General features: G+C 42.3%; 1 protein-coding gene across 2 annotated transcripts in view; it reads right to left on the bottom strand.

The window, feature by feature from the left end:
- The window catches only part of LOC136676950 (leucine-rich repeat-containing G-protein coupled receptor 4-like), a 65601-nt gene that overhangs the window by 40379 nt on the left and 12058 nt on the right, over nt 1-13164 (bottom strand). The window lies entirely within an intron of this gene.

Here is a 13164-nt window from a genome sequence, read left to right as displayed (position 1 = left end):
GCAGTGCTTTTCCACTAATTAAAAAAGTTTAGGATAAATACATTTCTATATTATGTTTTACTAAAGTGCCTGGGGCCTGCAAACTCAATCAGATTTGTCCAAACTTGTGACAGGCACGATAAATTAATTAGATCCTGGTGTGAAACGTGAAAAAGTACACGTCCAGAACACCATGAGGAGTCCAAAACAGATGCCCAAAACACATTGATTACAGCCAGTAAACAGATGACTCCACTGCTCATTTGTCACAGCCTGGAATCAAATGCAGTCATCAGGAACTAAACACCGCTGGACACTTACTCAATTGGAAAAACATAGTGGAACTTTGTGCGCTGTCGAATTTCATTAGAGAAAATGATGTCTAAAGAAAATACAGGATCACCAGACCTCTGACTCCTCACTATGAAAAGTGCTTTGCTTTTGCCAGCAGACTTTAAACAAGGCGTGAATAACATCCTGTATTAGTGGAGTGAATGATACCAGCAGTACTCAAGGTTCGCGAAAACACTTTTCTGTGATTTTCAGAGAGCTGGGAGTTCCAAAAGAGAGACGACAGCATGGCACAGCCTTATCTTTAAATGACTACCTTGCTGAAATAAACAGGGACCACCCTAAGTGCTGCAGACAGGCCGTGTCCGAATGCAAAGTACACACCGCAGACGCTCAGACAGAGAGAAAATCCTCCTGTTAGTCTAAGTGGGAGAAGGTATCAAGTCTCAACAGAGCCCGTACGCAGCAATGCAGGCTTTCTGGCCTGAGAGCTGAAGAGAGAGAGCAGGGAAAGGGAGGGGGGTGAGACACTTGGCTACACTAGGGAAAGCTACAAGAGAGATCCCAGGTTGTTTACAATCAAGGAAGGCCAATCACTGACCTACACTGATCGAGGGCCCCAGTCCGGCATATTCCAGAGCTCAGGTGTTCAGATAAATAAGGCCTTTCTAGTTAAAGTGGGAATGAACATGACAACAGATCTGTCCTTAATCTACAAATCTTTAGATAAACAACACTCAGACCAATTCTACTGTCTAGCGAATAACACGAGGGTGCGTAAGCAAGGCAACAGTTTTGTACATCTTCTATGAGAGTATGTGTACAGGAAGACCCTACGAGAAAATCGTAAGAGTAAGCAATTTACAAAATTGACCTTACTTTAAATTAAATGTGCAGTTCACGGTTTGTAATCAAAAAGAAGATGATGTTTCCTTGCCATTTGCTGTCTCTCCAGTCTGTCTGAGTGCTGGAAACCAGTCTAATGTTTTTATGAAGCCCCAGTGTCTCTAAATGAGTGAAATTACAAACAGTCTCAGTCCGGTATGTCTCTCTGCTCATGGCAGAGGCATCTGGAGTATTTTTAGACAACGGAGAAAACCCCAAATGTTGAAAAGCATTAACTGAATTGAGGATATTGCGCTATTCCTGCTCAATATGTGGGTACTATTGACTTGTGGCTGCTTTGGATCACTTAAAGTGGAAGTGTCTCCAAACTCAGGAGACGGCCAACTGCATTACCGAAAGTGCTACAAAACTAAACAGTTACAAATGAGTTACTGTGGTAATTCAATCAGCGAATCAAAACTTACAGACGAGTTAAACTTCAGCCATGTACAAACAACAGTTGTTATTTTTTTCCCCTCAAATGCACCGTTCCACTTCAAAAGACACTTAGCTTTGGAATGTAAACAACCAGAGAGAACTGTGATTGCCCACAATCACAGACATTGCCTTTAAATCACTGGCTACATTCATGCCCTGTAAAGCAGCCAGGTAACAGAATGGACAAACTGATTAATTCAAGTCTTAAAAAAAGGGTGCTCAGTAAATAAGTAAAAGAAATGCAAGCAGTGTTTCGATCAATCCAAGTCTAAATGAAGTAAACAACGAGTGTACAGCAAAGGAGGTTCAATTATAGACTTGACAGTAGTGGGTCGGTCCAGAAAAAAAGTCCAGAGCCAAATTTTATTCCTGTTCATCATGCCCTCTGGGGATCGGCTAGATGGCTGCTTCCATGTGGCTACAGAATGATGTTAATATGTGATATTTGAGTAGCTAACAAGCTAGTGAGAAAACCAATTTACTTCAGTTTGAATAACAAGACCTTAGAATGAACATGAAAGAGTGTTACTAGGATTCAGCTGCCCTGAACGAAAGGTCAGGGCCAACTTTTAATTCCTTTTCACTCTTAGCGGAGTGCTTCCATTTCCTCTGAGACATGCCATGGTGGCTGCTCAAGGCTGCATACAGAATCCTGTTAATATGTTGTGTTTGACTAGTAACAAACTGAAAAAGGAAGTGGATTTATTTCAGTTTAAACAAAGCGACCTATGACTGTACTAACGCTGGGTACAAGGATGGTGGGTGTTAAGCTGCTCTGAACAAAAGGCCAAGACCAGGATTTGAATATAATCTACCCCTTCACTCTCCTTTGGGGAACTGCACAGTGGATGCCTCCATGTGGTCCAGACCTCAGCTTGACCACAGCAGGGTCTCTCAGCTGCATGTGGTTGCCCACAGAGTGTTCTCAACCACCCCAGCCTGGAGCCATCCGCTGCCAAGCCCCGGAGCCTGCCTGGCTCACGCGTTAAACCCGGAGATGCGGTATGTGCACGGGCAGGTCTCGCTCGCTGCTTGGCTCCTGGCCAAAAATGGGCGGGGTGTTCCTGTGCCAACAGCCGGATGACTGACAGGTCACCGGCAGAGCTGAGCTAAGGCAGTCAGAGGTACGTGAAGAAGGACAGGTGTGAACAATGGCACCGGTGTTGGTGTTTGTCTAAGCAGGACCTCCACCCTACAGCAAGAAGCCCATTAGTCTCAGACAACGTGTCGAGAACTTGACGCGTTGCTTTCATTGCCATGTCACGAACAGTGCGGTGCGTGAACCAAAAACACAGCAAATCGCTAAAAGCCTATGAGGTCATCCCTGATACATTCCAGGCTTTTTATCCTGTGCTGAAGAATAGATCCGAGTCATTCTAGATCATTCCTTACCATTCATAACAGAATAATAGACAAGCCATAAAAAAAATAAAAAAAAACCTACTGCGTACTAGTCCAGCCATACAGCACGAATCTCCATTCATTTTCACCTCCCTTCATTCTGTAGGAAATACTCTGTGGTAAAGGTCACCAAATGCAGGCTTAGGCCAGATGAAGGTTAACTAAGAAAGGTTAGGTAAAGCCTCCAGTCAGGACATTTACACTCTCAGTTCAAAATACTATTAATTTAATCATTTATTTGATGCTAATCTCTTTGCACGACTGACGAATCACACCGGACTGAGGTGAATAATTTAATACTCGATAAAGTGGCTTGTTTTGATACCAATATATTGAAGGCAAAAAGTTGCCTACTGTTTAGAAATAAAACATATGTTTATTTTTTAATCTTTTAACTGTGTGATTAATCCATTTGAACCTTTTTATTGCCACATTTATGATTATAACACTATCAACAGCGACAGCCACTGTTTATCCATCATGCCAAATTCTTGAAAGAGGCCAGAAGAACTCAATCTTTTGGTACTGGAAAAGAAAATGTATTCTGTGCACAACTAATAAGCTGATATCAAGCAAATAAAAGTTACCATTTACCAATTAGAGTAACCATTCTCGTTTAAAACAAAAATGCATATAAAAATTTGTAACTCCCTGTACACAAAACAGAGCAATGTTGCACAGTGGAACCTCTACTAACGAACGCCTATACTAACGAACTTTCCAAGATACGAACCAGGCATTTGAATATTTTTTTGCCTCCACCAATGAACCATGACTCTAGAAACGAACCAGAGCCACTGAGCCCAATAGGCGAGTCTCCCAGCGCGCCCAGATTAAGATTAGCAAATTGTAGCTTTAGCAATTTAGCATTAGTGTAAATAGCAGACATCGAAATTCGTGCTAAGTTAAGCCGTATCTACGCTTCGTCTCCCCACATTCACCGCCTACTCTCCGTTATTCCACCCACCCCCCACCTCCCGTCATACAGCCAGTGCCTGTGTTACTCCTCCAGCCAGTCGTCACGTCTTCAAGGTAGTGCTGTGTAACCACTTAAAACTTTATTACTGTTACCACTGTAAATCTTTTTTATTTTTAGTAACGCTACATGTATTTTTTTTTACTAATTTGAGAGTGTTATAAACATATATCGGTGCAAAAAGGGTGACTTTCGGGGTGGGGGCTGAAACGCATTAATTGCTTTTCCATTATTTTAAAAGGGAAAAATTGACTCGAGAAACGAACCTTTCCACTTACGAACCGCGTAACGGAACAGATCAAGTTCGTAGGTAGAGGTTCCACAAATAAATTAATTAATTAAAACTAATATCATGCCTTTCTGTAACTCTATCTACCTATATACTGTCACTCAAAACCTAGTATTAGAATAGAAAAATCTCTTCTTTGTCCAGTATTATTAGAGATTATCATCCAATACATAGTTTTACCAGTTAATAAATAATTCATCATGTTAAATTAAGCCTGCTGTTTTTGAAAGAATCTATAAGATCATGGAGAATATCTAGAAACAAACTTTGTTCTTTACATTCGTACACAGCATTTAAACTTTAGATTTTACAGTATTTATATCTTTGTATTTACTGTAATTATAATATAACGTGTCGGCAGACAGGTGCCTCCTTACTGACATGTTTTTGCTCAAATTATGTCTATGTATTTAAAAACATTTGGAATTTTGTAACAGAACCGTGTTTCAATACCCAACCCAACAGGGCTATGCGACATCAATACACTTACTCACAGCGGTAGAGATGTGGCTGCTGACCTGCACTGGTTAACTGTACTCAATACTACATCTGTATAAAAGCTGCCTGTTGATATGGTGTAAATTTCAGAACATTCTCAGAACACAAACTTCATGTTTCATCAATCAGACAAAGCATATTGTCTCAGGGGAAAGAGAAAAAAACCCACATCTCAACTGTTGTACGTCAGTGAAAACAGCCTCAAGCAAAATGTCTTCAGGAAAGTACTTCTACCATATTTTATGTTCTCAATTCCCACTTAACCATTTCCAGAACTTTCCACAGTTATCTGAATATGAAGAGTCCATTAGTGGCACAGGTTTAACCACGAGACATGAAAAATACTCCTTGATTTGGGCAGAAACCTAAACAGCTACATGTTGGTCCGTGATTACCTTGAAGTGCGTGGGAAAGCGGTGCTATTTAGTGTCCTCTTACACAAATCTCTAAATCTGACTGGTCATTCAGTGGGGAAATCCTAGCCACAGGAGGAGTGGGCCGTTTCGAACACACAAGAAGAAAGGACCAAAAATGAGCAAGTAGACACAGATACCCACATTTTAAGAGTTTTACAGAGGAAAAAGCAAATGCACAGAGGCACAAAGGCAAATGGATCCACACATAGGTCAAGGTGAGTGCAAGATGAGTCCCTCATCACAATTGTAAAACAAATATGCAATCACACACAGGGCTAAGGGGTTAATAAACACATCCTGGACCTGACAGAGAGAGAGAGAGAGAGAGAGAGAGAGAGAGAGAGAGAGAGAGAGAGAAGGGAACATACCTCATGTCAAACAAAAGACTGCAGTGTTAGGAGAAAATAATGGAAAATACAGAACTACCATATAATGTATGAGAGAGAGAGAGAGAGAGAAAGGGGGGAGGCAGAGAGAGACAGAGACTGAGAGAGATATTGGGTACTTTCACCTCCGCTGCCCAAGAACAAAAATGTCATTCAGTGTGTGGTGGCCAGGGGGCAACGAGAGAGAGAGAGAGAGAGAGAGAGAGAGAGAGAGAGAGAGAGAGAGAGAGAGAGAGAGAGAGAGGGAGAGGGAGAGGTGGGGGTAATATTTTCTTTGTTAAATACATATATGTTTCTTGTTGAAACGCTTTTACTAAACAAACATTCATTTGTCCTGTTAGTTAAGCAAACAGTGAACTGAACTGAGAGAGTGTGAGGGGGAAACGAGGAGGGGGAGGGGAGGGGGGGGGCAGAGAAATTGGAGGCACATAGAGATGAAAAAAGGATAAATAAAAAGAGAAACAAAAGAAATTAACCAAAGAGAGAGAAACAAATCCAGAACTGTAGATTGCAGCTCTCTCTCTCACACACACACACAAAAAAAACACAGAGGCTGTGGAGATACTTTATCTTAATTGAGATAACGGACAAGGCCAGACACACTGCCACCTGACACAAGCAGCATAACCCCCCCCCCCCCTTGCTTTCCACACACACACGTACGTTGTGCAGTAGGGCTGGCAGCTGGTCAAAAAACTGAAGCTGAAAAGTTGCTGGTTCCTGTAACAGATCATTAATCCAAAATATACATCAACATCCAAAACGAACTTCACTGAACTTCAGGAGCTGAAGCATGAAGGAAGAGTGGCTGAAAATTCTTTAAAAGGGACATATCTCAAGCCTTTTCCACAAGTTAACACAGTTCCCTGGGTTCATAATCAAACATCCATGACATGCTTTGATCAAAATACTACAAGTATCAAACACCACAGTAACGTACTCCCCCTGCTCAGAACGACTGGTTTCAGGGCCTGTTCCTTTAAATGAGAATGAGCCACAGCTCAGTTCAGCGCGAGAGCCCAGGCGCGAGGAGCGAGGAGCAGAAGCTCTAGACTTTAGCCTTAATCCCCTCCGTTCTCTTTTTCTCCATTGTTGTTTTCACCCTGTTTAATCTGTACTCTTCCTTGAGTGTGCTCATTGTGTTTATTTTGCTCTGTTTAACTTTGTCTTTGTGATCTCACAAACACAAGTGTCCAGGGCTGTGATTGGAGAGACTCAGAATAGGAGGTGGGACAACTCTGAAGTCTCTGTACTGTGTGTGAGATGGAGCACAAAAATAAGTGTTTTAATAATTTTTTCCTATGTTTTCAGACACTACCAGAAAAACTGTCACTGTGGTGGTACCCTCAAGTGTACATTTCAGATCCTTCAGGTATACCTCTACCTACGAACTAGATCCATTCCGTGAGCCAGATCGTAAGTGGAAAGGTTTGTTTCTCGAGTCAATTTTCCCCTTTTAAAATAATGGAAAAGCAATTAATGTGTTCCAGCCCCCACCCCGAAAGTCACCCTTTTAGACATATGTTTACAAAACTCTCAAATTAGTAAAAAAAAAATACATGTATCATTACTAAAAATAAAAAAGAAATACAGTGGTAACAGTAATAAAAAGTTTTAAGTGGTTACACATCGCTACCTTGAAGACGTGACGACTGGCTGGAGCAGTAACACAGGCACTGGCTGGATGACGGGAGGTGGGGGTGGGTGGGTGAATGTAGGGAGACGAAGCGTAGATATGGCTTAACTTAGCACAAATTTCGATGTCTGCTATTTACACTAATGCTAAATTGCTAAAGCTACAATTTGCTAATCTTAAACGCTCACTCCAGTCTGGGCGCTGAGAGACTCGCTTATTGGGGTCAGTGTCCATTTCCAGCCGGCGGCTCGGCAGGGGCTCGGGTTCGTTTCTAGAGTCATGGTTCGTTGGTGGAGGCAAAAAATATTCAAATGCCCGGTTCGTATATTGGCAAGTTCGTTAGTGTAGGCGTTCGTTAGTAGAGGTTCCACTGAATGTTGTTGCTTCATTTTACAGCTCTATAACAAAATCATACTGGAGACGCAAACGTAATGTACTTTTAGGGAACAGAGCTGGACTTTAAAACCACTGTTGCACCTTTAAAGGAGGTACGTTTACGCTGTTGTACCTTTAGTGACCAAAAATGTACCTCTACCATACCTTTTATTTTTGTCCTAAGAGTGCAGGCAGACCACAAAAAACCTGGCCGCATTGTTTTACTTCACAGTTTGTGGGCTTCTGGGCTCTAGATCCTCAAATTAAACTAGATCCTTTTCAGTAATGCACTGAAAAAGCGATTTTTCATAATATGCCTCCTTTAAATAAGAAAAACAAGACTGATGTCCTTCTACAAAAAAAGCATTTGCAAGCTGTAAAATCTGGCAAAGAGGCTGACAGTAAATATTGGCTTGGCAGGGTGTTCAATTGTATATGTGCCACAATTTCTACTTTATTAGTTTTTAAAAACTTCATTTATCTAAAGCAACAGTGCAATAACATTTGTAGATGATAAAACGCCATGACAACTGTATTTTTCAACAGAACGGAATAAGTGTGGTGGAATAAGTCCAGAAGGGTGATTAGAAATGTATTAGAAATGAAAATATACTTGATAAGTGGTGTACAGGAACTGATATTGATCATTTTTATGGCTTGTATTGAAGCACAAACACAGAAAAGCCAATCGGATTCCGCAGGTGTGCCTTTAAGACCTTGGCGTTCTGCCTTTACACTTTCAAGCGCTTGAAGATTAACGACAGGCACCATACACTATACACTGGTTAGCCATAACATTACAACCACCTGCTTGTTTCTACACTCACTGTGCATTGTCTCGGCTCTATGGACCATACAGGAGCATTTTATACTTCTACAAGTACAGACTGTAGTCCAACTGTTGCTCTGAATACACTTTTCATTGTCAAGAACCTGAGAGGTAGTGTATTAGAGTGTGTTGTGCTGGTACAAGTGGATCAGACACAGCGGTGCTACTAGAGTTTTCAACCCCCTCAGTGTCACTGCTGGACTGAGAATACTTCACCAACCAAAAATATCCAGCGTCCTGTGTCCACGTAAACTGTGCAGCGACACGAGTTACTGTGTTTAACAACTCCAGCAGCACTGCTGTGTCTGATCCACTCGTACCAACACGCACTTACACCACCACCACAGGTGCACCAGAGGTTTTTCAAAGCTTATATAATCTCCACAGAGCAATATGTACTGATATGGGAGGCTGTGGGGTAGCTGCAGATGTGCCTGAGTATGGACACCACGCTCAATGCCAAGGGTCAGCTAGGTTATAGCTAAAGGTTATAAACTCACAGCCAATGGCTCGGGGAACACTAGAGCTGAACCCTCTGGAATGTTGGAGCACAATTCAATAGCTATAGGATGAGCTAGAGGGCTGTTTGTTACACAGAACCAACCAACATTAACATCAGTACCCAATGTTTTGTGGCTGAATACTCTCAAATCAGGACATGCTGGGTCTGGAGCCTATCTGAAATCACTGGGAGCGAGGCAGGAACACACCCTGGACAGGGTGGCATTCCATCACAAGGGATACACTGTATACAGCCATAGTAATTTCAGTCAAAGCACTTATCCTCTCCTCCTCATTCCACTACCCACTCCACAGAGTTAAGTGGACAGCACCAGTTTCGTACGCAGGAATGAGGTTTAGATTCTAACCTCATGTACCATTTCCAGTCAGAAAACTCAGCAATTTGATGAATGTTGGCACAGCGCACACTGACGCCTTTCCAGACAGGTTCTCCAAACATGGCTATAAATAACAATTAGTCTCATGAGAGGTATGGTTAATTAACGTGTCTATAAAAAGCTCCTGTGGGTGAACCTGCCGGAAGATATCCCTCTAATCCACGGAACCTCTTCCTTCAACAGGAGTGTGTTTGTATTGCTGAAGTTAAAAAAAATGTGAAGTGGTGTCTGCATCCATTTCCTTCCTCTTTCAGCTCAGTATTAGTCTATTATTATACGCATTACTAATATTATCAATAGCAATAATGTTATTTGTAAACAGCTGCCTGCTAACGGAGCCAAGCGCGGGACACGGTATAAGCAAAAGTTTGCAGACACCTGCTCATCCATCATTTCTTGTGAAGTTAATTATATGAATGGGTAATTAATGTCGTTGAATTCAGTAATTATACTACATTTCTACAAATAGCTTGTGCTAACTGGTAACTAAATAAATAAAGCAATAAATACATAATGCAAAAACTCTAGGCCTTGGACAGTAGCTTCTATTAACAGTCTCATTCATCTCTCATATGTGTGGTGTGTGTGTGTGTGTGTGAGTGAGAGAGAGAGAGAGCGAGAGGTGAGCTGGACTGGACGGAAGCTCTGCAAGAAGCAAACCCAAACACAGCCCATCTTCTGGGAAGCCATTTCACATTCCACTGAGACCAGAGAGTCACCACCTCCCTGTAAGTCTGTGAGTGTCTGTGTATCTGTGTGTGTGTGTGTGTGTGTGTGTGCAGCCTACAACTGCCTGCACCTATTCCTGAGTGTGTCTGTGTGTGACAGCTTCTCCGTGTTCATCCTACTGTTTATTATTCCGGACATTTCACTCTCTCACAGTCAATCTCTTTTACACTCCTCTCTTTCACTGTGTCTCTACAGCCTTTCTAAACTCTCTCTCTCTTCTCCATCTTTCTTTTTTCTTCTCCTTCTCTCCTAACTCCATCCCACTCCTTCTCAATCTCCATTTCTGTTACACACTCTTTCACCGAATCTCTCTCTCGTACTGTTTGAGTTATGTATGTGAGAGTAAAAGCAGCAGTGATGGAGGACAGTGTTTTCTAATGCACCGGCTGGTTTTCTTCACTGAGAGCCACCAGGAAGCGCACATTCAACAACTACATTAACTGCCATAGCAACGCTGCCGGGACACAACAACACTATTTACAACCAATCTGCACTGAATAATCATACATCTCTCTCTCTCTCTCTCTCTCTCTCTCTCTCTCTCTCTCTCTCTCTCTCTCTCTCTCTCTCTCTCTCTCTCTCTCTCTCTCTCTCTCTCTCTCTCTCTCTCTCTCTCTCTCTCTCTCTCTCTCTCTCTCTCTCTCTCTCTCTCTCTCTCTCTCTCTCTCTCTCTCTCTCTCTCTCTCTCTCTCTCTGATATAAAGATGGCTCTTCTGCTGGTGACTCCTTTGCTTCATTTAGAGCTCTTCCATGCTGTTATAATTTACAAAGGAGCCGTTACAGTTTCCCAAATGCTCTGCATAGCGTGGCCTACTTTAACTCCCTCTATCACCAAGTATTAGTAAAAGACTAAAGGAAAAGTTTGATCATGGTCTCCATTGGTCATCTCCTTATGGCTCTCTGAGGTGTACAGACCCTCATTTGAATTCCTCTTATATTTCTATGTCAGTTTTGTAGACAATTATGAGTGTAAGATCGTCCTAAGCAATGCCAAGAGCTAGCATTGATCCTCAGTGTGTCCGTGAAAACAGCATTTTAGGGCAAACAGTCTCATCCATCACGACTTACAACTCCAATCACGCTACAGATGCAGACGAGAGACGCGTTAGGACGCTTGCTCAAGGACACATCACGTTGCGGGGTGGGATGATTTCCTGGGTCAGGAAGCAAATGCCAATCTGCCAATCTTTGGAAAGTAGCAGCATTACCCATGACACTGTACCAACCGCTATAAACACAACATCGTATCACTTTCAGCTTTGGTTCAGACCATGAACTTCCCAAGTTCCTGAAGATCGGGCTGGTGTTTAAAAACAGTGCTAAACAATTTATAACTTTAATTAAAGCACAAACAGATCATTGCTCTTTAGTTTATTTATGGTCAGAAGTATTTGTTAGTCGATGTGTGTGTGTGCGCACGTGTGTGTGTGTGTATTAACTTCATAAACCTCCTTGCAAGGCAGGTACTAGGTAAGACAGCTTTTAACTTTCACATGTGCACATTTTTCATTGGATTCAGTAAAAATATGACTTTAATATCTTATTTTGACAACCTTTTACACAACAGCTTGTTCTGCTGGACAGTTACAGGAAGATGAGGCCTGAAATAAACTGCTTTATTCAAACAAGGACCCTAAAATTAGTGAGTGAGAAAGAAAAAGACGAACTGAGAGCGACTGTTTATTTAACTATGCTCTTAATATAATGTCTCTTTCAGTTCAGTTTAAATAAATTCGTCACAGGCTCTCTCTCCTGCTCCCTTGTTCATACCTGCGTAAACACACGGACACACACACACACACACACACACAAACACACACACAGAGTCGTGGACACTGTTATGAACCAAAAACTGTGCTTTTTCATGACAAGACCATGTTGTGATTACAACTGTATGACCGGAGGTCAATGAGGGTCAGGCAAAGCGGGCAGACAGGAAATGCCTGACAAGTGGCACCATGCACACGCCCCCTACACACACACACACACACATTACATATATAAACACATATATGCTTGTGCAGGAAAGGGAGAGGTGCCACATTAAACAGTGCTTTACTGAAAGAGCTGTTAAGGGAAGACCACCAGGGCTCTACAGCTGCCCCCCACCCCCTCCACCAAACAAAACTGTGCACTGTATGCACATACAAGCAAGCACACACAAGCTTGGGCTTAAAATTAATCTCCACGGGAGGCAAACGGCCACACGGCACATGTACAAACACACACACAAGCCTAGGGTTATAACTGGGCTCCTCCGGACTGTCTGGACTGCGGGGGACTCCCTGTCTCTGTCCCCGGCAGCAGACCACACGGCTAAACGCTAATCGACGGTCACTCAGCCGTGCTCGCTAAAGAGACTTTTCCGTCTCAGATGACTGTTATTCTGTAATTTAATGAAGCACTGCAGTCACTGTCAGAGGAAAAAAGCTGTCTGCAGGCAGTCGTTCCCACAGGCCTTCAGAGGCCCCACACCTCAGCTAATGCTCAAACATCTCACTCAGTAATAGATGGACCGTATTGGCGGACCGATTAGAGGGACCCTTCATTTGTTTTCCTGCTCCGAGCCGAAGTGTCCCACTTCATAAGGTCGATAATGACACGTGGGTTTATTGTAAAAAAGAAACTCAATGGCAATTATATTTAGTTAATCAGAGAGAAACACAAATAATAAGAAGAAAATTAGAGGCTGTAATGATTTCACACCGGACTTTAAAGGGGAGACTAGAGCACCTACCAACCCACACTAAATAAGGGATAAAACGAGCCATTCTGATGTTAACGCTATGGTGTTTTGATCAAAGCATGGCACAGACGCCTCAGAACCGTGTTCCCTTGTGGAAAACTAGTAAAATATATCCCCATTAAGACAGAATCTCAAAGGATCCAAGAACCCAACTGTAATATGAAAAGAGGCTCTTTTTTAGAGGCGCTAATGATTTCACGCCAGTCATTAATGATATGTTTAAAATGACATCATTAAGCCTCAGAATTTACCTCCGTCTATCACAGTAAAACAAGATGTACATCCAGCAGAACCTTTACGTAGCAACTTGGCCGAGCAATGAAAGCCCTTGAAGGTGTTTATATGCTTCTCCTGGAAGGTTTAGGCAAAGAAGAGAAAATATTCACAGACG

The sequence above is a fragment of the Hoplias malabaricus genome, chromosome X2, assembly GCF_029633855.1.
Source record: "Hoplias malabaricus isolate fHopMal1 chromosome X2, fHopMal1.hap1, whole genome shotgun sequence".
In the NCBI taxonomy this organism is placed as follows: Eukaryota; Metazoa; Chordata; class Actinopteri; order Characiformes; family Erythrinidae; genus Hoplias; species Hoplias malabaricus.
The sequence above is the reverse complement of the archived record's forward strand: the minus strand, read 5'-3'. Positions and strand labels throughout refer to the sequence as shown.